We start from the raw sequence: 26,464 nt of genomic DNA, 5'->3' as shown, positions 1-26,464 counted from the left end.
CTTCAGTTTATTCCTCCCCATCCATCCACTCACTGTCTCCAGACATTTGGACAGGGATTCTACGGCCAACTTTGGTGAAGATTTGAATGAGAGGTAGAGCTGCGTGTCATCTGCATATTGATGACACCGCACCCCAAACCTCCTGATGATAGCCCTCAGCAGCTTCACATAGATGTTAAATAGCATCGGGGAGAGGATGGAACCCTGTGGCACAAGTGAGTGGCCACGGGTCCGAAACCTCCTCTCCCAGTGCTACCCTCTGGTACCTGCTGGAGAGGAAGGACCGGAACCACCGCAATACGGTGTCTCCAATGCCCAACCCCTCCAGGCGGTCCAGGAGGATACCGTGGTCAACGGTATCTAAAGCCGCTGAGAAGTCGAGGAGAACAAGGAAGGAGCATTCACCCCTATCCAGAGCCCTCCTCATATCATCTACTAAGGCTGTTTCTGTCCCATGCCCAAGCCTGAATCCTGACTGAAATGGGTCTAGATAATCAGTTTCTTCCAAGTGTGCCTTCAACTGCATCGCCAGCCACCACCCGCTCAATCATCTTGCCCAAAAATGGCAGATTTGAGACTGGGCGAAAGTTGTTCAAAACTTGAGGATCCAAGGAGGGCTTCTTTAAGAGCGGTCTTATCACTGCCTCCTTGAGGGCTGATGGCATCACTCCCTCCTCAAGGGAGGCATTCACCACCACCCTGATTATATGTAGGTCAGGATGTTTGAGAAATCCATTTGGGAGGGGTGGAGTTTGATGAGTTTCCCTAAGCCCCAGACTTTGTTTCAGTTCCCACTGCAGTGGCTGACTTGACCTGCAGCTCATCAGGCCAGTTCACAGATTTTCTGGATTGTGCATTTATTTTTGGGGAAGGTGCTGAAATTTGTGCACATTGCAGCTGGATTTGCTCACATTGCGCAAGTTATGGCCAAGCATATGAAATTTGCACAAATTTGGCTGTAACTTGCACAAATTGCAGAACCTTCAAAAAAAGTGCAACAAAATTCCTGGAGTTTGGGGAACGGCCTGCAGCATGGGTCGCAGATGCAAAGTGAGCCATACTCATTGCAGAACTCTGTCAAGTCAAAAAAGAATCAGAGTTCCCAGTGATAGACATTCCTATGTAGGGCAGCCCCACCCATTCATTCTCACACTTGCTATTTTGCCAGCACCCTCCCTGGGTTAGCTACCATATGAGCAGAGCTGGTTGCTAAAGGGCCAAGTAGGATTTTTTCTTTCTTTCCTGAGCCTCCAGACTGACTTAGGGGGGTTACATTTTTGCTTGCTCCATACTGGAGCATCAGGGAGGTAAACATCAATTGGCTTTTAAGGGGGTGCTTTTACATAGGATTTGTCACAACAAAGGTGGGCAGTGCAGGTAGGACACTTAGGGATGGAGCAGGGATGAGCGCCTGGAGGTGGCTTTAAGTTGAAAGGGGATTCTCGGAGCTTGCCAGCTCTGGTTGTGGAAGTCGGGGCAGGGAAAAGAACCCATTTTGGGCCTGAATTGGTCTGACATTTAAAGTCACGGAATGGGAAAGGATGGGACTCAAGAGGATAGATTTCACCACCTCATGTTATGGCCATGGGGCAGGGTCAGACACAGTACTGCCCCTGATCTCACAGTCAGGTGATGCTCACCTTAACAGAGTAGTCTAACATGCTTCCACTGTTGCAGGTCTCCTCACTTTAAATAAGTTGTGGTCCTAGTTTAAACCCATCACTTGGTGTCTGCCTCTTTATTTCCAGGCATAGGAACAAAAGAATGAAGCAGATGGTCAGATGAAGCAGATCATAATTGTCAAGCTCACTGCCTATGGTGTCCTAGGAGAATATTACAAGAATGTATGCAGAGTCTTTCTTTTTTTCCTTTTAAAGCTTGTATACCACTTATAAAATCTCTAAGTGACTTCTATACAAAATTATTAAAAATCACTCAAAGTATGTTGTTAATAAACAATTGCAACTACTACAACAAGGATAAATAAATAAATAAAAAACAATAAAATGGAGCAGCATCATGATAATCAGTTACTGGGAAAGCTTGCATAAACAAGTACGTTGTCAGGAGGCATTTACAATGTACCACATTTCCTGCCTCCTGAACTGCACAGGGTATTCCAGAGGGTGGGTGGTGCCACTACTGAGAAGGTATGTACTCAAGATGCAACATTCTCTTGCTCATGGAATGACCAACAAGGTCTCCTCTGAAAATCTTAAGAGTCAGCTGGGTGTTTTAACCTACTCCGTAGTGGTTTAGGGCAGGTAGAACCACATAATTAAAGATAAAATTAAAACAAAATTCTAAGAGGGAAATCCTGTGGTCCTGGGAGAGCATTCCAGGGACCATGGGGCATTTTGGAGGTCCCCTCTCAAAGCTGTAGACATTTCTACAACCTTGGGAGGGGAACTCTGTGATCCAATCCCTCTACCCCACCCCTGGCAGCCATCATGGAAAGAACCGTGGTGCCTGCTTTCTAGGTCACAAAAAAAGTGATGGACAGCTTCAGGGAGGGCAAAGAGGGGGCAGAACAGTGGGCAGGGTGAGGATTGGCTGAGAAGTGAAGTATCCTGTGGCTTCTCCACTGTGAGTTCCCACCTACTGCTGGTAAGTAAGGTAGCTAGGCTCAGGGGTCCATCTAGTTAAGTTTTTTAATTTTTGGAGGAACCGGAGGCAAAACCACCTCCATCCTCCTCCCACCCTACCAGCAACAACCCAACAGGGCATAGGGTTTTTGGAAGTCTCCAAGCTCCAAGGCTTCTGTATAACAGGCTGCAATCCCCTTATTGTGCCCTTAAAGGGGGGAAAAAGTGGGATTGTGCCCTAAAGGAAAAATAAGCTTCCTGCTCTAACCCTTATTCTTGGAGTAATGACACTCATGATCTGTAGTTACTAAAATGAAATAACCCATCACCATCCTGGCATGCTTAAAGAAAGAGTTGTACTAGAAGAAACAATATCCTTGTGTCTTTCTTGCCTTGTCTGGTATTCATACTGATCCTTTGTTTCCTGTCAGATTATACAAGGACTTTGAAGGATGAAAATTGTCTACACAGGGGACTCAGGTGTTTTCCTGGAGGGCCAGATAGTTATGTTGTTGCAAGTGATCCAGACCTCAAACATCAGGAAATGTCAAAACAATTTGTAAATGTAAATGTTTTATATTGTACTTTGTGGTTTAAATTTTGGCAAACCACCCAGAGAGCTTCAGATATTGGGCAGTATAGAAATGTAATAATAAATAAATAAACTCCACCCAAACCCAATATTATAAGAATTCACAAAGCAGAGCTAAATAATTTGAAACAGCTGTTTGCTAAAAGGGTTGTGGGGAAATGTCCGCTCCAGACCTTTCTCAAGTTCTCCCAATTGTGGGTCATATAGCCCAAAGCCCAATCCTATACATGCATTTGCTTGAGGGGAACCCCTATTGAGGATAAGGACTTACTCCCAAGCAAGTGTTCAGCATGGACAGCCATCTGTCAGTGATGCTCTGACTTGGATTCCTGCATTGAACAGGGGGTTGGACTCGATGGCCTTGTAGGCCCCTTCCAACCCTACTATTCTATGATTCTGTGATTTATGCTTGCACAGAATTACTCATCTGTGAACAGGTAACATGTACAGAAAAGATTTGTGAGGCCATGCCTGTAGCTCCTCCAGCCCTGAAGAGGCAGAGCTCCTTCGAGTCCAGCCCCCTCATCTATGCATCCATATGAAAGTCTCAGGCAGAGAAGGACTTGCACTTAGACCTCTAGGCATGGGGGCTTTCCCAGCCAGGGATGTTGTGGGCATCTGGTTGGGGCTCGAAGCTTGGCGATTTCTCACCTGCTCAGCCCCCCAGACACCAGTCTGTGGATCCTCATGCTTGCCTGACTTGGCGTGTGCAGAGTCGGGCAGGTGTGGGGATCCCTGATCCCTCACCAAGCTGCCATTTTGTGTAAAAATGGCAGCTCTGCCTTTTACAGAAAGGCTGGTTTTGTGCAAATGGCGGCTGTAAAGAGCCCATTTGATGCCAAATTACAGGGGGGAATGGTCTATTTATGGCTCAACAAGGGTGCAGGAGGCCGCGTGCTGGGAGTCTAGTGGAGGTCCAGCTAGTGGCGCGCAAGGCGGGATGAGGTGAGTTCACCCATCCCTATTCCCAGCTTCTGGATTTCTGATCGCATAGGATTTTAGTATCTAGGGAATCCTACCCATGTAGAGGTCCATTCACTACACCAAGAGTTAATGATGCTGTTATGTAGATGTTGTTAGATTGCTGGATGCTTAAAGAAGCAATGGTTCCCATTAACCTGATCCCGCTGCTTCCTGACATCTCCCCCAGTCTGTCTTGGATAGCTCCTCCCTTTGCTGCCAGGTAGTTATAGCTTCAGACTCTGACACTTCCCAGCCATAGAGGGCCCACACCATGTGCTCCTCCAAAGCCTACAGCTTCTGTGCTACTCCCATGCCCTCTCTCCATGGTTTTTTTTTTTTTTTAACTTTCTTCCCTTTCCTCTATTCTCAGCTTCATGCTTGCCTGCTTTCTTCCTCTTACCTTCCTATTTACCACCTATGTTTCCTCTAGGTGGCCCTGCTCCCCACTACTGCACCTTTTGGTTCCAACCCGCTCCACAACCCAGTGTTGCCACCTACTGATACCATGTCCGTTGACAGCTGCTAGAATCAGACCAGCCAGTTTCACCATCAGGACAAGGGTGAGGTAGGTGCTATGCTGCATGGCAGCAATTGGCCATACAGCAATGATTGGTGTCTGGGACTACGCCTAAAAATGGGTGAGATTTTAAACCAATTTAACATAGTGTAAATTAACATAATGAGGCTCATTTTTCATTCTGAACTGTAGAAGCAGTTTAAACAACTAATCTTCAGTTTCTGTTACTTCTGAGTATTAATTACATGCTAGGGAAATTCATTTTTGTGAACTAGGTAATTATGAGTCTTGTGGAAAGAAGCCCATATATGGGGATGGCGGGGGGGGGGGGGATGTCAGTTTTGATGTGTAACCAGAATGCATGAATTCTCCCCAAGACAAACAATATTGCCCTCTGCTACAGTGAAATAAGCAATTTGCCTAATCTGTAAAATATTCCACTCAGAAACATTCCCGACTTCCTGCTGATCCATTGTATGCACAATGCACTGCCCATCACTGCTTGTCAGAATATATTTATTTATTTATTTAAAACATTTCTTGTCCACCTTTCAGGGCAGAAGCCTTCCCAAGGCTGCTTGCCTTGGAACAAGCAATAAAATGCATAAAAACAGTTAAAATATTAAAAGTGATGAAAACATAAAAACAATAAAAACAACAATAAAAGCCAACTATAAAACCAGCAATAATGTAAACAGCAGTAACAGCAACAATAACAGTCATATCAAGAGAAGACCAAGGTAAAATAATACATTTTCAAGGCCTTCTTAGATGCCTATAATGACAGAGCATGGCGGACCTCCAATGGCAGCTTGTTCCAAAGGTGTGGGGCTGCTGCAGAGAAGGCCCTCTCCTGTGTGATCACCCACCTGACTGCTCTCATGGGTGGACAAATGAGAAGGGTCTCTGTTTCTGATCTTAAAGTGCAGCCAGGCTGATATGGGTGAAGGCAGTCCTTCAAGTAACTTGATCCCAAACTGTTTAAGGCTTTAAAGGTCAAAAACAGCACTTTGAATTGGGCTCAGAAACACAGTGGTAACCAGTGCAGCTGGTGCAGTATAGGCATTATGTGATAAAAAATAAAAAATAAAAAAACATGGCGATCAGCACAGAGGCAGACAGGTCTGGGTAAGTTGCAGGCAGGAGGGGCTCAAATGTAGCCTGGCAGTCCCCTCTAGCCTGAAGGTGCTAGAGGGGACTGCCACAGGGAGGGGTATGTCACAGCTGCCTTAGTCACTGCTCAACATCACATACATTCCAGATCAATGATCAATGATTTATTAACCTTCCCTGCTTACATCACTGAATAGGCAATGCCCAAACAGATACCAAAAGACAAATTCCAACATGAATGCCAGGTCAGCTACTCAAGAAGATAATATCATTTCTGAGCTTATAGCTGAAGAACATGCATTATGTTTTTTTTAAAAAAAATCATGGCGATCAGCAGCCTATGACTTATATGCAAAATAGCACCATGAATCTTGCAAATATGGGAGATTCACTGTGAGCAGGGAGGAGGGACTGGCAGGCGCAGCTGGGGGGGGAGGTGCAGGCGCCAGCGGTCTGGTAGATTTACAGACTGCAATGGCAGCCTGCACCATCCCTAGATCTAAGTAATCCATTTCATCCCAAATGGCTTGGAGTGGTGGGGACACCACACGCTCCAGCACCCTGCCCAAGAATGGCAAATTTGACACAGGGCGGTAATTATCTGGAACCATAAGTTCTAAATTTGGTTTCTTCTGCAAGGGCCCCACCACAGCTTCTTTCAAAGCTGGGGGACTTCGCCGTCCCTCAAGGAAGCATTTACCACCTCAGAGGTCCAGATATCCAGCCCAGCTCTAGCAGATTTCACAAGCCAGGATGGGAAAGTAGTAGGCCTCAGTCCTCCAAGCAGTTTGTCCACATCCTCAGGTTGCACAAGCCTAAAGGTATCCATAACATGACTAGATGGTGCACCAGCCCCGTCCATATCAGATTCTGTCAAAACAATGCCATCCGTCTGCACGAATACGAGCGATTTTATTTGCAAAGTGTCTGGCAAATTGTTCACAGCAGGCCTTTGACGATTCAAGTTCTTGTGTTCCAAGGCCTACATCCAAGAGGCCTTTAACCACCTGAAAGAGCTCTGCTGGGTGACACTGAGCAGATGCAATGGTGGCAGAGAAGTAGGATTTCTTTGCCGCCATCACCGCCACAGAATATGATTGCAATTGGATTCTTACCTATGTTTGATCATATTCATTCCAAGTCTTCTGCCATTTGCAGTCGTTTCATCACACTCAGCTCCTTGAATACCAAGGAGCTGACAGGGTTCTACAACTAGGTCGAGGACATTTGGGAACAATCATATTGATAGCCCGGGTCATCTCCTCATTCCAAGTGGTGACCAGAACATCAGCAGGACCACCAGCTAAGCCTGCAGGAAAATCCCCAAGAGACCTCAAAAATCCATCAGATTCATCAGTCTCCAGGGATGGCCCATCAAATTTGGTCTCCCACCCCTGCAGAGGTGAAGGTCAAAACTGATCGGATAATGAACTTTCCATGCCAAAGGAGTCACTACTGGCTCCCCCACCCGCAGATCATTTTCTCCCAATCCAGCATGAAAAACCAGGTCCAAAGTGTGTCCTGCCACATCTGTTGGGCAAGATATTATTTGAGACAGGCCCATGGTTGACATGGCAGCCATGAAGTACTGAGCTGCTCCTGACAAGGTAGCCTTGGCATGAATATTAAAGTCCCCCAAAACCATAAGATTTGGGGTCCTCAACATCATGCTCGAGACCACCTCAGTCAGCTCAGGCAGGGAGACTGTTGGGCAGTGGAGTGGGCAGTACACCAACAGAATCCCTATCCTGTCCAACACCACGTACAGACACTCAAAACTGGCTGACTGTTGGATAGGGCATCTGACCAGGGGGATAGAATCCCTACAGACCAAGGCTACCCACTCTCCACACCCCTGTAGTCGAGCTTGGTGCTGCTCAAGAAATCCTGGTGGACATATTTGGAAGAGACTGACTCCTCCCCATTCATCCAACCAGGTTTCGGTCACACAAGCCAGGTCAGCATGTTCTTCAGCTATAATCTCAGAAATGATATTACCTTTCTGAGAAGCTGAACTGGCATTCATCAGCAGCACTTTCAGGCTAGAGGGGACCACAGGCAAGCCACCAGAATTACTGAGGTTGGAAGGCAGACTGGAAGGGGATAGAGCATGCAAGTGCCTCAATTGCCTTCCCCTCTCCTGATGTCGTTGCCTCCCACCACCATAACACCCTCTGCCCAGCACTACATCCATAGTGACCCCAGCTTCCTTCACTGGTAAACACATTTCAGGCCCGCTAAAACCACATTCCAGGTTATGGTTAGCTGATGGCGCTTTCCGATATTACAGGTTGGCACACTGGAGGGGGTTAGGTGGTAGTACCTCCCCCCAGAAGTAGATGTTCCTGCTGCCACTTTTGCTATTGTACCTGCATCTCCCAAGGTGGTGGTGGGGATTCCGTTGTGCACACCTGCATGCGTCTCCAAGTATGTCGCTAAGTGCGCACTCAGCGTCACACTTTGTGTGACACTGAGGCACTTGCAGAGGCAGTGCCATGCCCTATATATATCCCTATATATACCTGTAGGAGGCAGCAGAGGGTGGATTCAGTTTGAGTGATAGGCTGGGAAGCCAGCCAGCAAGATGTCCCAAACAACAAAACTCCCCGCTTCCTTCTCTTCCTCCTCCTAGGAGAAACGATGTTTCATCTGCTGCAGATCATATTGTTTACTTTTGCAGACTGGATCCTGGTAGGCATTTCCATATACACTTACAGATGCTTCCCTCCTATAACCTTGACTCAAGCACAAGTCATTCCTCCATGTCTGAATAAAGGCAGAAGTATTGTGCCAAGAGCAGGGTTGCCTGCTTTTGAGTCCAAACGTTCTGGTACCTTAGCATAGCAAGCAGCCAGAGTGTTATCCACTCCGGTAGGAGCAAAAGCTTTGCAATTGCTTCTGCAGCTGATGGTGGCAGTAGATATGGCAAGCAGAGCATGTGCTTGGCTCATTGTCCTCGATGGAGAAGCTGAACAGAGACATCGTGCGAGAGGAACCCTCACAGCTGCTGCTGCCGAGTTGCCACATTGCTCTGCCTTGGCTCAACAGAACCTGTGTATGGGTGCTGTAGGGTGGCAGCAATAGAGGAACTACACTCATGCATAGGAATATAAGAGCACTCTGGCAGTATTAGAGCAAAGGTCTGTCCAGTCCTGCATCCATTGGCCACCTCGGTGCTTCCAGAAAGTTGACCAGCAGAGCTTGAGGGAAGCTCAGAGACATGGCTCCTGGCTTTCATAGCTGTGCACAGGTCCTTTGGGAGGGGTATGTCACAGCTGCCTTAGTCACTGCTCAACATCACATACATTCCAGATCAATGATCAATGATTTATTAACCTTCCCTACTTACATCACTGAATAGGCAATGCCCAAACAGATACCAAAAGACAAATTCCAACATGAACAGCCATTTCTTCACCAGGTGGAATTCCTCCTTTGGCTCCTCTTAGGGGTCTGACAGGTAAGTTGTTGGAAGACAAATTTGTTGGGAGACAAATTCTGCAAAACATGGCCCCTCCAGGAAATTCCTGACTTGTGTGGCGGATAACTTCCTCCTACAGAAAGTAGAGGAAGGAACTAGAGGATCGGCTATCCTGGACTTGATCCTAACCAACAGAGATGACTTAGTGGATAAAGTAGCAGTTACAGGAACTCTGGGGGAAAGCGACCATGTTGTACTTGAGTTCTTGGTTCTAAGGGAAGCAAAAGCCGAGTGTAGTCAAATGCGTACCCTGGATTTTAGGAAAGCTGATTTTCATAAACTCAGAACAATGATCAGTAAGGTCCTATGGCAAGCGATGCTAGTGAGAAAAGGAGTCCAAGATGGGTGGGAGCTTTTAAAAAAGGAAATTCTCAAGGCACAATCACAAACAATTCCAACAAGAAGAAAAGGTGGAAGACAACAGAAGAAGCCAATGTGGCTTCACAAAAAGCTTAGGGATGACCTGAAAACAAAAAAGGACACATATAGGAAGTGGAAAGAAGGCCAAGTAACAAAGGAAGAGTACAGGCAGATAGCACAGAATTGCAGGGATGGCATCAGGAAGGCTAAAGCTGAGAATGAGCTGAGGTTAGCAAGGGATGTTAAAAACAACAAAAAGGCTTTCTTCAGCTACGTGCATAGTAAAAGGCAGAGGAAAGAAATGGTGGTTCAGCTATTAAATAAGGATGGCAAAACGATAACAGATGACAAAGAAAAGGCAGAGGTGCTCAATTCCTACTTTGGCTCAGTCTTCTCCCAAAAGAGGGTCTATGACCCCCCTGGCAAAGGCGAAGTACAGGCTGAAGGGGCAGGATTGCAGCTTGAGATCGACAGGCATATGGTCAAGGAACACCTAATGACTTTGAATGAGTTCAAATCTCCAGGGCCAGATGAACTGCATCCTAGAGTCATAAAGGAACTGGCAGAAGAACTCTCAGAACTGCTGTCTATTCTCTTTGAGAAATCATGGAGGACGGGGGAAGTGCCAGATGACTGGAGGAGGGCTAACGTTGTCCCTATCTTCAAAAAGGGTAAAAAGGAGGAACCTGGGAACTACAGACCAGTCAGTCTGACATCAATCCCTGGGAAAATTCTGGAGCAGATCATAAAGCAATCCATCTGGAAGCACCTTGACAACAATGCCGTGATTACTCGAAGCCAACATGGATTTGTCAAAAACAAGTCCTGCCAGACAAATCTGATCTCATTTTTTGATCAAGTCACCTCCCTTGTAGACCGTGGGAATGCTGTAGACATCATATACCTCGACTTCAGCAAAGCTTTCGACAAAGTGCCCCATGATCTCCTGATGAGCAAACTTGCTCGAAGTGGGCTAGATGAAACAACGATCATGTGGATCCACAGTTGGCTACAGAATCGGACTCAAAGAGTGCTTATCAATGGGACCTTCTCAAACTGGGGAGAGGTAACGAGTGGGGTACCGCAGGGCTCAGTCCTGGGCCCAGAGCTCTTCAACATTTTTATGAATGACTTGGAGGAGGAGGTGCAGGGAATGCTGATCAAATTTGCAGATGACACAAAATTGGGAGGGATAGCTAATACTTTGGAAGACAGAAACAAAATTCAAAGTGATCTGGATAGACTGGAGCGCTGGGCAGAAAACAACAGAATGACATTTAATAGGGACAAATGCCAAGTTCTGCACCTAGGAAAAAGAAACCAAATGCACAGTTACAAGATGGGGGATACGTGGCTCAACCACACTACAAGCGAGAAGGATCTTGGAATTGTTGTCGGTCACAAGCTGAATATGTGCCAACAATGTGATGTGGCTGCAAAAAAGGCAAAGGCTATTTTGGGCTGCATTCATAGAAGCATCGCTTCCAAATCCTGGGAAGTACTAGTTCCCCTCTACTCAGCACTGGTTAGGCCTCATCTGGAGTACTGTGTCCAGTTCTGGGCACCACACTTTAAGAAGGATGCAGACAAACTGGAGAGGGTTCAGAGGAGGGCAACAAAGATGATCAGGGGACTGGAAACAAAGCCCTATGAAGAGAGACTGAAAGAACTGGGCATGTTTAGCCTTGAGAAGAGAAGACTGAGGGGAGATATGATAGCACTCTTCAAGTACTTGAAAGGTTGTCACAGAGAAGAAGGCTAGGATCTCTTCTCGATCATCCCAGAGTGCAGGACATGGAATAATGGGTTCAAGTTACAGGAAGCCAGATTCCGGCTGAACATCAGGAAAAACCTCCTGACTGTAAGAGCAATACGACAATGGAACCAATTACCTGGGGAGGTGGTGGGCTCTCCCACACTGGAGGCCTTCAAGACGAGGCTGGACAGCCATTTGTCAGGGATGCTCTGACTTGGATTCCTGCATTGAGCAGCGGGTTGGACTCGATGTCCTTGTAGGCCCCTTCCAACCCTACTATTCTATGATTCTATGATTCTATGATTAAGTCTGAGGGTTCCTTCTCTAGCCCTTCTTTTGAGGTTGGAGCTAATTCGTTCTCAGATAGCTCCCCTTCATGTTTCTCCTCCTAGGTTGCCAACAACTCCTGCCTTCTTGTCCTAAGCTCAGGAGGGCTTTATCAAACCCTTTGGGGCTTGAATGGCCCGTTGACTGAAGCCACAGGACAGGTAAATATGGCAGTCAGCAATCTCCATAAACAGTCTCTTGCCTGAGGCTTCTGAGCTCAGTTCTCTTCCGTTCCTCCCAGGGGTTTCTGCATTCCTCTTTGGATGTCTTGGGATGCCCTAGCTTCCTCAAGACTAGCCTCCTTCTGACGGAATACCCAGTACTAGTCTGGCTCTTAGAGGCTGTGCTTGAGGAGGAGAAGGGGACTATGGCTAGAGTCCCTCTCAGTCTGTCTTCTTCCTCCTGTTGCCATCCTTGGTCTCTGGTCCTCTCCCACTCCATCTTTGCCTCCTCGCCCATCCGATTAAAATACCCTTTGTAAAACTACAAGCTGTAGTTTTTTAAAAATGCAGCATTTTTAAAAAAGGAAGATATTTCTCCAGTTTGACTGCATCCTTTACAATAATCAATGCAAAAAATAAAAATAAATTGCAGATCTCTAGCAGACTTATTGTCCTGGCATTCTATCTGACTTATGATCTTAAACACAAACAAAAAACAGACTTGTTCTAAGAGCATAGTTCAGAAACCAAATGCCAGAGAGGGGGGAAAGAGTGATAATTTACACAGGGAGGAAGATGACATAATGAGAGAACAATTCGATATTGGGAGTTTAGTCATTAAATGGCTCAGAAGATGCCTTGATGAGGATAAACAAAGAATGCTGGTAGCTTTGGTGCAAGACTCCAAATATAATATTGATATCAACTAGAAATGGGAAGAGAAAAGAAAGCTAAAGGGTCAGGGAGTGGGGAAGAGACTTAGGGCTTCATCACACAGAGGTTTTATCCTGCGATTGAGATTGCTCCCTCATGGAAGTTTGCGGGCTCTTTACATGACGCCATGACCCTCTAGGTCATATCCTGCACTAAATACCACTTGTTCCATTTTTAAATAGATTGCAGATAATGAGCTATCAAAGAAAGATAATGGAAGACTCAGATACGGGGAGGGGGAGGGGGAAGGAAGTGCATGTAAAGGAAGCCAGTGGTGATCCTGTATTTAAAATGGAAGCAGAAAGCCCCATTTTAAATGCAGGATTTTTGGCTGGTGTAGAAATGCCCTTAATTTTAACACCATTTGATAAAGCCACATGGTGGCTCTTGTTCAGCCTCCAAACTAAATAAGATAGCATACATTTACACAGGTGCTTTTGGGTTTATACTGTGGTCTGTCTTTCTATGCATGCATGTGGTGGCACCTGTATAACTATGTCTAGGTTGTACACAATGTGAAACAGAAGTCCTTTTACCAATGCGAAATTAATCTTTGGATGGGTTACTTACTCTAATTTAGGGATTATCATATAAATTGCAACCTTTGCAAAATAGGAGAATGTGCCTTTTGGGGGTTGGGGGAACTGAAGTTTTTCCTATGAATTATTTGCCCCTGTTGTAGTCCCTGGCTAAAACTATTGTAGCCCATGTTCCCTTTCTGATTGCATTGGAGGCAGCAACCTAGAGGAATTCTCAAAAATCCCTAGCAGACATGGGGCCAGGCAGCTTAATAGGTTCCTAAGGAGATTTCCAGGGCCATCCCAAGACATCTTCCTGCCTGAGACAACAGACAAGATAATCTTTCCCTCCACTCCAGGTACAAAAGCTGACCAGACTGGCAGTTGAAACTTATTTCATCACTGGTGATGGGACAACATCCTCCCCTGCACCTGAGAGCAGAACCTAGCATAGGGGGACACAGAGCTACAAACCACAAATAGAGGCCATTGTTTGTTGTTGGCTTACAAAGTCTGTCTGTTTGAACCATGGTATACTGTGATGTCTGAATCCAGAACCATGGCTTTTCCATGGCTTCTTTGTGCTGCTGTCTGACTTGAAGCAGAGATACCCAGCAAGACCAGGCCTCTGAAGGTTTGCAAAATAGGCAAGAGAGAAACAAACAAGAAATGGAGAAAACAAGCTGTGGTTTGTTTGATCATTTACAAAACAATTCATGGCTAAAGCCACAAACTATGGTTAACATAAAACATGGGTTAGGAGTGCACACAAACATCACCATTGTGATGTCCATTCGTGTGAAGATTTCTCCCCCCCCCCCAGCTTAGACAAGTTCATGGAAGATATGTCTTGCAATGGCAAATAATCACAAGAGCTGAAAATGGAACATCCATATTCAAATGTATTGTACCTCTAATTGCTAGATGTGGGACAAGGTCAATAGAGGGCAGCTATTCTGACCATGTTTCCATGTGAGCTACCTGGTGCATGTCACTGGCCACTGCTGAAGTCAGACTGCTGGATTACATGGACCTTTGATTTGTGCCAGCGCTATATTCCTTAGGTTTTTATGAAACACAGGTGCCAGACCCTGGCCTGAACCACCACTTGGTCTGGGTCCTGACAGCTAAATTGCATAAAAGAGACAGAAATGGAAGCATCCAAGCACATCATTGGGCCTTTTCATAAAGTGGGGCCTGGAACACATCTGTGGTTTTCTCAGTCTGAAGAATCTAGACTGAAGCAAACTGTGTGTCCAGTTCTGGAGAGGGTTAGCAGTACAAACTTGACAGCTGGCTGGCCACCCACAGCTGCTGTTTCAGGAGCGATCAGGCTCAACTGAGAGGGCTTTTTCTAGGAGCTGGAGGTTCTGCCCCTTCTGGGTCTGATCCAGTAGGCACCTACACAACCTTTCTGCTCCTCCTGAGTAGTGTCACATGAAGGGTAGTCTCATGTGGCTAGCTGGGCACTTCACCGATAGAACTAAGTTCCTGCCTGATTCAGGGCTTCCTCTGCTCCTACGGCCAGGAGAGTGATGGAGGGGGGCAGTCTGAGAGTTGCCTGGGAGCTCAGGCAACTGATGTGGAGACCTCTGGTCCTATGGCTGAAGTATTGGGGTCCAAAGGCTCTGCAGGAATAGTGAGACCCTTAGGCTCGCTGATAGTGCTGGGGTTTGCTGGAGGGTCATGCTCCTCTTCCTCTTGAAGGAGACTCCAGATTCCAGAGATAGGCAGGATCTTGACACCGAGACAGAGGCCAGATCTACACCTCGTGTCATATCAGTATGATCCCATCATGGTGATGCTATATCCCTCTTGCACATTTATACTCCGTAGCACACACAATTACCTCTATTGCGGTATTTTGGATAATACGGAATAAAAAGCAGGAAAGAACACTAGAAAAAAGTGGTATACAGAATGTCTAACGTGCCCTAACGGTTATCAGTGCACTTCAGTATCAATAAAAAGCACTAGTGTAGATCTAGCCAGCGATACCTATATTTATATCTCTGCTTCACAGAAAGACAAAAGTTAAAGAACAGGTAAAAGTCCAAGTAAAGTTAAAGGTAATGAGTTAGAAATTTTAATTATATGGGTATTTTTTTTAGCCATTGGTTATAGCTTCCATTTTAAATATAACTGGCAGTTTAATAATAAAAGTACTAGAAATATTTGTCAGATTGCCAATGTACTTCCTCTATAAGTTAGTTCAGTTTATGTCACTGCTGTACATATGTATCCTGGTTATGCTGTTAATATTACATTAAAGTGTACTGATTCCCATTTTGCTGAAATATGTTCTAACATTTTCCCCCTCTGTACGATATGACAGAGATCAATTACAAAACCATTAAACATCAATTAGTGTATTTGGAAACTGTAGACAAAATGATCTTGCAAAAGCTACCTTGTTATATGCCATTTGTATGTGGAAATGCTGGTTAAATGTTTAATGAACGTGTGGGGAAAGTAATTAGCAATCGCTCTGCTTATACTGCAGAGTAACAAATCCCATTATGATTTCTTTAGATTGCCAAAGCAGAGAGGCTCGAATATTTTATTCCTGAGTGACACCTTTAAAAAACATGGTTCATCTGGTGCCTTGTTTCCAGCCCCATCCCAAGATAACCTGAAATCTTTATCCTCTCTGTTGCCCTGTGAATAAAGATGAGTCAGGTTGTAAGGAGTGCTTTGTGGACAAGATGAAGTCTCTATAGGAGCAGAGTCTCCAAAATATGAAATTAGTCCTGGGTGCCCAAAATGAAGCTGAAACGTAGATCTAGAAACAACAACTAACAGCTGGCAAACAGGGTGAAGCAGCAGGAATATGGATGGTTCCAGTATGTGGAGTTGGAATGTACGAACATTACAAATTCCAGTGCAGGTCCAGATAGTTAATTATAAAAATGTTTTCTCCCACCTATCTAACCCAATAGGCCCCCAAGGCCTCTAACAATAATAAAATATAACTGTGCATTATTAATGCACAAGCTCATAATAAAAATAATAAATCAAAATAATCAGCAGCAAAATAGAATACATCAGCAGCAATAAAATGCAGCAACCAGGACAGAGAGAGAGGAAGGAACTAAAGTCAGCAGAGGAAAGCAGGCAAGAGGAACACACAAAAGTGCTTACATGAGGAAGAATTTAGTTGAGGTAGGTGCCATAGAAGATTAGCCAGGCAGGTACTCAGAAGTGGACAAAGGTGAGAAGGCAGTAGAATTTATTAAGCCTGGATGTTTCACTAATGCTTCATGGCTGGGTTGGCAAAGGTCCAGTCAAAGGAATACAGTTTAAAACCAGGTATTCTCTTAGTGGAGTTAGATTTGGGCTTCAATTAGCCAAATACATACTGTGTTCTATGCTATATATCACACATTTTACATAGGACTGAAGCAATGTCATCATAAGTTACTAGGACCTCTGAATTTCTCCTGGGAAGAGAACAGTGACAGATAGGTCCATTGACACTCATTGGCAATACCCAATGCTTCATGTGCACAAAGAGGTAAAGATATAGCTGGAGAGACAAAGCCCAGTGCTTCACGTGCAGGAGCAGCCAAAGACATAGCCAGATGGACATAGGGACTGCAGAGTGAGAGCCATGATACACATTGGTAGGGCGTGCAAGTGCTAACTGCTAATTCCTTCACCACTGGAGGGCCTGGTGCAACAGGGAGCAATAGGAACACTGCCTAGGCAATAACTCCCTCTCCTGTTGCACCACTGGTAGGAATAAAACAGTGTGAGATGGTCCTATCACATGATGATTGGATGCCTTTCTGCACTTACATGAGACAAAATGACCCCAATGTGTCAGAAGACATTGCTAGCCAACTGGCTGCTTATAAGATTCCAGATGCAGCCAGCATCCTGGAGGTCCTGGAGAGAAGGAAGCTAGGTGATGACAAATCCAGTCCTCCAGGTAAAGCCACTGGTGGGGTGTCTGCACAGAATGAGTTCCCCACATATATCTTACCATGGTAAAGTCAGGAGGCTAGTATCAAAATATTGCCAGGTTCTCTATGAATGAGACATATATTTGATTAAAATGCATATGCTAATTTATATGTATAGTTGCAAATTTAGAAATAATTAATATCAGTTAAATAAAAATGCAACACATCTCAGCATGCTGGGGAAGACTGTGATCAGAAGATCTGTATGCTTGTTGCTCAGTCTACTGTCAAGTTGCTGTTGATGGATAACCTCCAAGCAGAGATATACGAGAAATTCATTTTGGTTCATTTTGGGTCAGGATTTACCCAGTTTGCACCTTCCAGACTGAACATGGACTCGTATGCAATCTGCAGTCGAAGACTGTACGTTTCTGAGTTTGCAATGTGATTTGCATACCTAAAAATGTACGTTTGACTGCATTACATACATTTGAAAAATGAGCATGAAAAATGAGTACTTTTGGAAAATGTGCACAAATATGTTTTAATCAATGGGAGAAGAAGGCATACCTTTCAAAGATGTTCACAATAGATGCGTACATTTGGAAAACTACACATGAAAATACACATGGATTTTCCTGTGAAAAGAAAAAAAAGCTCTCAATCTGATAGGGACTTGAATAGGAATGAGTTTCGAGATGGAATTCAGCAAACTTTGGTGAGCTCAAATTTTGCTGTTTGTACATCCCTATGTCCAGGCCCTTGCTCCCTTTCTTATGGTTCTTTACCTTTAAACTATACTTGGACTCAGCTTGCTCCCTTTCTTATGGTTCTTTACCTTTAAACTATACTTGGACTCAGCAGACCTTCAAATAGAGGACTGTCCTGTATAGAAACATGGCCATCCTAGACTAAACATCCCCTATCCAAGGCTTAAGATAGGAAGTAAAGTTATGTGACTCATCCATTGGAGAATGTTGGGAAGGAGAACATTTGTCACTGATTAGGGCTGAACCGAATGTTCCCAGCCAATTTCAAATTCAAGACGTCTCATCAGTTTTCCTGATGTAATTCAAATATGCATATTTGTCAAAGGAAGTAAAACCCGAATTTGATTTGTGAATTTGATCCACACTATTCATTTCTCCTGTGAACTTCTAGTGTGATGGATTTCCTGGGTTTGTATGGTAAAAATCTGAAGTAGAGAATTCATCACAATTATATGGCTGGAATGCACCTACCTAAATGTCACCTAGTTTAATCTCCTGTGCTAACACCAAATACCAAAGACTTCTAACATATTAACCTATACATTTAAAGCATAGGACCATATGCCTCCAAAGAAGGATGGGAAAGAATGATTTAGGTTAAAAGAGCCAGCCGGCAAGGATTTCGGGGGGAGGGATGGAGAACCTCCCCCCCACCGCGGATGTCACAAAACGAAACAGGTAAGTTGTTTCATACATCCCTATAAGAAACAAGCAATGTAGCTGCATGTCTGAACCTGTAACAATATGCATGGAGTTCAGAAGTAAAACCAGGAGTAGCAGGGAGGTGAAGTTTGAAGGAGGAACAGGAAGTGAGAGGACAAGACAGAGGGAGAGTGTTAGCAAGGCAAAGAAAGAACAGTAGGTCCTGTAACTGCTATGTAAGAAACTATATTAATAAAATACACAGTTTATATTAGGGGTGCAAAAAGTTGGAACCCCTAAGACCTGTATGGCAGCTCCCAGGACTGTCAGTCTGCCAACCCCCAAAAGCAATGCAGCATGACTGCCACCAAAAAAAGAGAACACCAACCAAGAAAATGCTTGTAGCGCTCACATAATGACTTACAATCTTGTTCATGTGGAGATTGGCACCCCTGCCGCTGCAGCTGCCGCTCCCCCACCAGTAATTCCATCCTTCCTGCATTTCAGGGAGTTATTTTTTCATTCATTGCTTCCTTATCTGTCTTCTGGGCATGCTCTGGGAATGGGACTTCTATTGCAGGAACCATTGCTTTTTCCAGAGTGTTGCCTGGCTGGAAGACAATCTGGGCAAAAGCTGTTGCTGTTTATTGTTGCCTAGTGCTGCCACTGCTGCCAGGAGACTTAGCAAAATGCTGCTTTCTCCAGGATGAGTACTATAATAACATCGGCTGGAAATGGGACATGAGATGGGATTAAATAAAATAAAAATACAGAAACGGTGAAGTAAAATGGGATTATTAAATATGGATGGGATGGGAGGTGTTCATTATTAGATGGAATACATAAAGTGGATGAATGTGTTTATTTTAAAATGGATAGGATTAGATAAATTGAATGGGATTGTGTGGGAGTATACATTCTAAGAAGGATGGGATGGGATACATTGAATAAAATCAGGTAACAGAAACTAAAACAAGATATGAGACAAAATTGATGGGGTGCTTAACTCCCTCTCTAAGTACAATAATTACGTTTCACTGCCAGACTTGTTGGCCACAGTGACTACTGCACCCAGAAAACTCCCTTTTGTCTCTAAACACAAACATTTTGTTTGTCTCTGGACACACACCCTTCTCTCATACAGTCCCCAACAGGCCACCCAACAACCAATGTGGCCCCTGGAAGCTTGCGTACCCTTGGTTTATATTAAGTTGGGAGTTGTTCCTTTGATTCCAAACAGTGTCACATGAAACAGAACTAGCCCTCTGGTTTATATGAACATGAGGATGAATCTCTGAGTACTGAATTCTGTTTTAGGCCTATTCTAAGATACCTCTATCTCAAAATGTCATGCAACATTTATAAAGCAGGTAGGGTTATAATTTCATTAAAAAGTCTGACTTAATAATTTAGACAAAATTGCTGGCAGTACAACAGGGCTAACACTTCATATCTCATAAAGATTTTAGTCTTTACGTTTGGGATAACCTCACTTTCCTCACGCAGTATTAAAAAACACACATAATATAATAAGCAGTCAAGCATCTCTGCCAAGTGATTTTTTTTTAAAAATCACCAATTGCACAGTCTTAGAAATGATCTTTTCTCAGACTTGCCTCTGAGCAACAACCAGATGCTGATTCTGTGCTTCTTAGAGATGGATGAACTCCCGCCATCTTGATTCTGAATGAACTTGTTCTTTCCCAACTTTTTGAGATATTTCTCAAGGAAAGATCAGGCTTTCCCCAACAGTTTCCTGAAATCCTGGAAAAACTAGGCTTGTTCCAAATTGTTCTCTGCCACACTGACGTGTTCACCAACTTTGTCTGCAGGTAATTTTCCTTGTAAGCCCCGCACAGTTACTGGGGGGAGTCTAGCCCTATTCAGCCATTCAATATCTAACATATAACGGGGAGAGCAGAGGCATGCTATCTGAACCCACCTTCTCTGTTGGCTGGTTCTGTTGCCCTCTATGCACTGTCTGGAAGGTGAAGAGGCACTGCCATGGGGAGACTGGTCTATGCATGTAGGATCCCTGCATAATTTAGAACTCTGATTGCACAAATTTCTAAATCATGTGGGGCACCTCCATGCCTGGAGCAGTTTCCCCAATGCAGACTTTTACCCTCCAGTGCATGCAAGACAGTGTGGCTGGTTGAAGGGGACGTAATGAAGCGTGTGGAGCCAGGGAATGTATCCCCACTCTTTTCCTCATGCAATGGCAATCACATGAGGGTACAACATTTGCATAGGGCTTTGCCATTAGCATTTTGAGAACAAGAGAAATAGCACCAGTTTCTTTGTTGAAAAGATGGTCTCTGGTAGAGATATTTTTTCAGTCAACGGAAGCTAGTTTCTGTCGTGCAGGGCTCAGAGGAGTACAACTTGGGCATCATTGCTATCACTACATAACTACTAAACTTCCTGTACAATAAAAGGAGATCTACATGCCTTTTGCTTGCTGGGTTAGGAATAGCAGGTATAATGTATATCCCAACGCAGATGCTGTCTGTCTACATGCGCCATTGCTTTCAATGGGTGTGCACGCTAATGTGAATCCCCATCGACACTGTGGAGCAACTAATCATACATTAAAACAAAAAAATTTTACATGAAACTCAGAGCTGGCTTGGGTCATTTAAATGGACTCATAGGGGAAATGGTGGTGATTTTTTTTTTATTTTAAGTAGGACTGTGCAACACTTCAGGCCAAAGCCTGAGTTCCAGGGCAAAGTGGGGTGCTTCAGGCCTCTTTGTGCTGCTTCCGAGGTGGCATGAAGAGGCACAAAGTGGGTCAGGTCCCTCTGAGGCACTTTGGCAGCACTTCAGAGCAATCCAGAAGCCCAGACATGCTGCCACTGCTTCCACCACCAGCCTCCACCTCCTTACTTGGGCCCTGTGCTGGCAGCCATCTTCCTGTTCCAAGGAGTCACCATTTTTAAAATGGCACAGGATCTATTTCCAGAAATACAGGGAGTCATCATTTTAAACATGGCGACTCCCTGGGACAGGAGAATGGCTGCTGGTGTGGATCCTGAGGACCCAGGAGCTGGCGGCGGTGGTGATGACTCTCTGAAACAGGAAGATGGTTGCCAGTGTGCATCCTGAGGGCCCAGATAAGGAGCTGGGGACTCACATGGGAGGGGGGGAAGCAGAATTCAGCCAACTGAATCCCACTTCAGCTCCAGAGGCCGAAATGGGTCGGGAGGGGAAAGGCAGACCAAAGCAAATTGGGCCCCCTTCGGAAGCCCTGAAGTGGCCTCCAAGGTGGATTGGGATGGGTCGCTGCACAGCCCTAATTTTAATGGCAGTAACACAAAGAGAAACTTTCTCTGGTTGTTTGGCTGCTTTGAAAGAAGAATCTGGCAATTCAGTATCTTATCTGATAAATGCCAGCCTCATGATCCCAATAAGGAGAGATGAAATGAAATGTTACTTGCTTTGACAGACAAAATTTGTTTATGAGTCTTAAAGCAGTCGGGGGGGGGGGAAGCATTACTGCAAATTAGAATCTCATATTTCCCTCATTCTAACAATGCTGAACTAGCTTAAAGCTAGAAACAAACAGTATCTTTGTTTTTTTGGCAGTATCTTTCACCCTTTGGAGAATGATTTAGGGGTGGTGCGATTGTCACACTTTTTTGGGGGGTGTCACACTTTTTTTCACACTTTTTTTTGGGGTGGTGAGATTGTCGTTCTTCATTCACAGTATTTCCCGCATGCAATACATACATACAGGACATCGTTGACCTGCAGCAGTTGTCCCACACCTTCTCCCTGTTTTCCCTGTGATATTTCTGTATGTAGAAAATGTGGTATTATCTGCAGCTGTGCAACTGATCCACCATCACCTGCTGACGTATTGCTGACATCACACTATGACATGCTTTGTGTAGGCAGATGTTGGGCAGTTGACATCAGTTAGTGATGATGATTAGGTTGGAGTGTCACCCTCCCGCACCTCCCTTGACCTCTAGCCCCTTTGCCATTCCGCTCCTGGGAACAATACTGGAAACTCTGGAAGTGCAGTATACTGGTGTTTCACTAGTACAACTAAGGATGTACGAAAGTTCCGCCACGGATCTCGGGGAGGCCGAATGCCAGCGCATTCGGCCCCGCGAAATCAGTGGCGGAACGGCCCGCCCCCCCCAGGACGGGACCCCCCCTGGGACGGGACCCCCCGGGATGGGACCGGCTGCCGCCGCCGCCATTTCCAGGTTTAAAAAACAACAACAACAACAACAAAATGATAGGCTACGTAAAGATTTACGTAGCCTATCACGGCTAAATTTTAAAAAAACACCGTGATAGGCTACGTAAATGTTTACGTAGCCTATCATGGCTGATTAAAACAAAAAACGCACGTACGCAAATGGCGGCGCCCATGGGCGCCGCCATTTGCGTTCCTTATTTTGGCACGTCTTAGTCTACGTAAACATTTATGTAGACTAAGACGGCGAAAATAAGGGGAACGCAAATAGCGTAGCGTCTACGCTATTTGTGTTCCCCTTATTTTCGCCGTCTTAGTCTACATTTGCATACGTGCGTTTTTTTGTGTGTTTTTTAATCAGCTGTGATAGGCTACGTAAACATTTACGTAGCCTATCACGGCTGACTGCAGGGACGCAAACAGCGGCGGCTACGGCCGCCGCCATTTGCGTCCCTGCTAGCCAGCGGCCGGATGTCCGGCTGCTGGCGAAGCCGGACAGTGGCTCCGGAGAATCGCTGCGGAGCACAGCTGGCTGGCCAGGATTCCGGGGGGGGGAAGAACGAAGCGCCTCCCCCCCCGGCGAGAATTCCGGGGGGAGGGACGGAACGCCTCCCCCCCGCACCATCAGCATAATCCCCGAAAGGTAAGTGATTTTCGTACATCCCTAAGTACAGCTTACTGGTGTTTCTAGTACAGCATGACAGAGACCACTGTTGCTCCGAACACCCACAATGTTGTAAGCCCTTTCCATTCAATCCCCTCTCCCAGTGTATACTCAAACAAAAAAGACAATATTGACTTGCATGCATGGGGAGGGGGGGTGGGAGACTTCAGAAGAGCAGTATACAACATTTCACTAGTACAGAATGGCAGAGGCTGACTTGTGCACATGGGGTGGAGGGGAGAGCAGACTCCTGAAATTGCAATTGTGGATAATGTAGAGAGGTTACTAAGGTAGGGATCAGTAGAAGTAAAAAAGGGAAGGCAAGGAAGTTGAAATAGAAAAGAATGGAAAAGTTCACACTGAGAGGGGGGAAGGGCTGCCCCAGAAGGGGTGGACAGAGGGTGTACAATACTGCTGACATCTGACAACATCCCACCAGGGTCCACCCACCAGTGTAAATGGCAGGTAGCATTATACAGTAAAAGAAAAACCAGCTGTGTAAAGAACCAATTTAAATCCTGCAAAGAATTTGGAAGCAGAAGCCCCGGTAAGCTGTGGGATAAAAAACCTGGTGTGGTGATCCCCTTTGTCTCGTTTAAACATTATGTTGCTATTGCCACAGTGATTGGGTAGAGCTCTTTCTAGCTTCTGTCTCCCAGTGGTCACCTTTCCCCGCTCTTTAGAATGATACTACATCATGATGTACCATTGTTCATAGGAAGCAGAGCTGTTTGTGTGCATGGGGGGAGCTTGACTGTTACTTGTGGTGGAGGCAAAACAAGTTAAGGAAAATAAAAAGAAAAGGTTCCTTTTGGGGGTCCAGTGATGGTGTCCTAATCCAGGCTGATGATCCAGGACATCCTCCTCAAAACACCTGCTGGAAAAGCAATGCCCTGTTTTCCTCAGCAGTAGAATCAAAGCCAAGGTTAGCCAAGTGAGACAGCAAGATGATAGGGAGGCCTGTCTCTGTTGCCATGGCAATTGAGACAGTTCTTTTCCTGCCAGGAAGTCTGGATGTGTTGAAGGCATGGTTGTGGACATGTTCATAAGTGAACTAGGCACCAATCAAGGGGTATAAACCACAGAGCTCTCTAGAAGCATGCAGAAAGAGTTGAGGATAGGAGAGAACTCAGGGAGAGAGTAGGAGGACAAGTGATTTAACCTCTTGCCACTCGTGGGTGATGCCAATTAGGTGTCAGCAGTACAGGGAGAGTGTGGTAACCCCTTCCCACCACTCTGCTACCATTACCCAATAACCCTGGCTAATAAATTGGCTGCCAATATTTGACCCCCAGACTCATGCTCCTCTGAATTTCAATACCACTCTCTTAATTAACCACCACTGGGGACTGAGAGGTAGAACAGCTACTTAGGGACTCAAGTGCCAGATGAGTCATTTAATAAAGCTGTGGCCTTAATTTAATTAATTCTGTATCAGTTCCATCTCAGTGCTTTGTGCCTTTATTCTTGGGTACAGGACAGGTGCAAGTGAAGAAGTTGTAAGTAGTCTATGTTTAAGTATGAGGAAGACAGAGAAAATGACTAGGTAAGGAGTGAGAATGTCTGCTGCGCAAACAGGCTGATTACGTCAAGGGACAAGAAGAGCAGCGCTTGGAAATCAATACAGATGAGGCTTTGAAAAGGTTGACTGAGTGCACTGGATTAGCTATTGATTTTTGTCATTTTCACAGCTAGTGCTGCGCTCTCCACCCGCTGAGGCCATTAAACACGGAGACCTTAAACCTCTAATCCCTTGCTAATAACAAACAAGACAATGGCTCTGAAAGCTAAGGATCTAACAGAATGTCCAATAGCTTCAGAGCAGTATTGAGTGCTCGGCTGCCTAGAAAGCAATCCAAAGAAAGCCCAGGGCCACTGGTTAGAAAGAAAATGCAGCCGCAGATACAGGCATGGATCATTAAGCTAGAAATTGGAGCTTAGAGTTTCACTGTAACCAATGTGGCCTGTTTCCCTTCCATGTATTGCTGGGAAGGTGTGATATTTCCTTTGGTTACACTTACTCCCTGGTTGTTGATAGGGTTGCTAACTCTTTAAATAAAAGCATTTGGGGGTCTCAGTGGGGCCTAGGGAAAGAGCTGTTTGGGTCTAAGTAGCAGTGGAGCTGTATACCCCGGCTGTGGGCTGCTAAGGTTTGGAGGTGCTGCAGAAGTGATAAGCCAGATCCAGGTTTACTTACAAGGAGACTTTATTGAGTACTTACAGCACACAGGCGTACCCAATGGTTGGATCAGACAGCTTCTCTGAACCCAGAGCCAAGGGGTAAAATGAGTTTTATATACCATACATGTTAGCAGTGAGGCAGCATGACAGAAGCAAGCATTAATTAGCACTCATCGGCAGGTTTCCCAGCATAGACTAACAGTGCTTGGTGAGGAGGAAAGAATCAGAACTTTCCCGGCATAGACACCTATAGCTTAGCACAAACAGAGCTCCACTTCCCAGGCACATCCTAGCCCCTGATATGATATCCGAGCTCGTTAGCATGGAATGTGCTGAGGCGGCGATATCGACCTTTGACTCATTTTTCCAGCCAAGAGGCCCACTAGCAAGAGAATTGCACTAATAAAGCATTATGGATCTCTAGGGCCCTCTAAAACTACTAGTGACTTGGTTACAGGCCTGGGGCCATTACAGGAGCCCATAGTGAGCCTGGGGATGGGCTCAAGGCTGGAACCCAGGATTTTTTAGTGGGTCAAGGGAATTAAGGGCAGAGCGCAGTGGTTTCTGACACTTCCAGAGACAGAGGCCTGAATTTTCTGCCGGAGTCCAGGAGTTGACCCCAATACAAATGCTATCTATTCACCCAAGATGGGTAGCTAAAAAAAATGGGTGGAGGGGTATCAAACAGTTTCTTGCTTTTCTGGCCACTCCCCCAAAGCAAAAAACCTGGTAGTCCAAGTTATTTTCTGATCGGTTGGTTGGTAATCTTAGCTGTCAACGGTCAGTAACTAGATCTCTTAGAGGGCCACTTTGAATGCATTTATTTATTTACCTGGGCAGTATACAAAATGTAATAAAAATGTAATTTAAAATCCTAATATAATTTATAATAAAAAATGATTAAACATAATCAACTACCCAGTAACATGCAGAAAATACATTAAGTAGGCAGCTCACATCAATGAGCTTAATAAACTATTTTAAAAGTGTCTAGGAAAAGATTGA

Source organism: Heloderma suspectum, chromosome 4, assembly GCF_057233095.1.
Source record: "Heloderma suspectum isolate Gila_16-S chromosome 4, 16-S_ref, whole genome shotgun sequence".
NCBI classification, from domain to species: Eukaryota; Metazoa; Chordata; class Lepidosauria; order Squamata; family Helodermatidae; genus Heloderma; species Heloderma suspectum.
Note: the sequence above shows the minus strand (reverse complement) of the source record.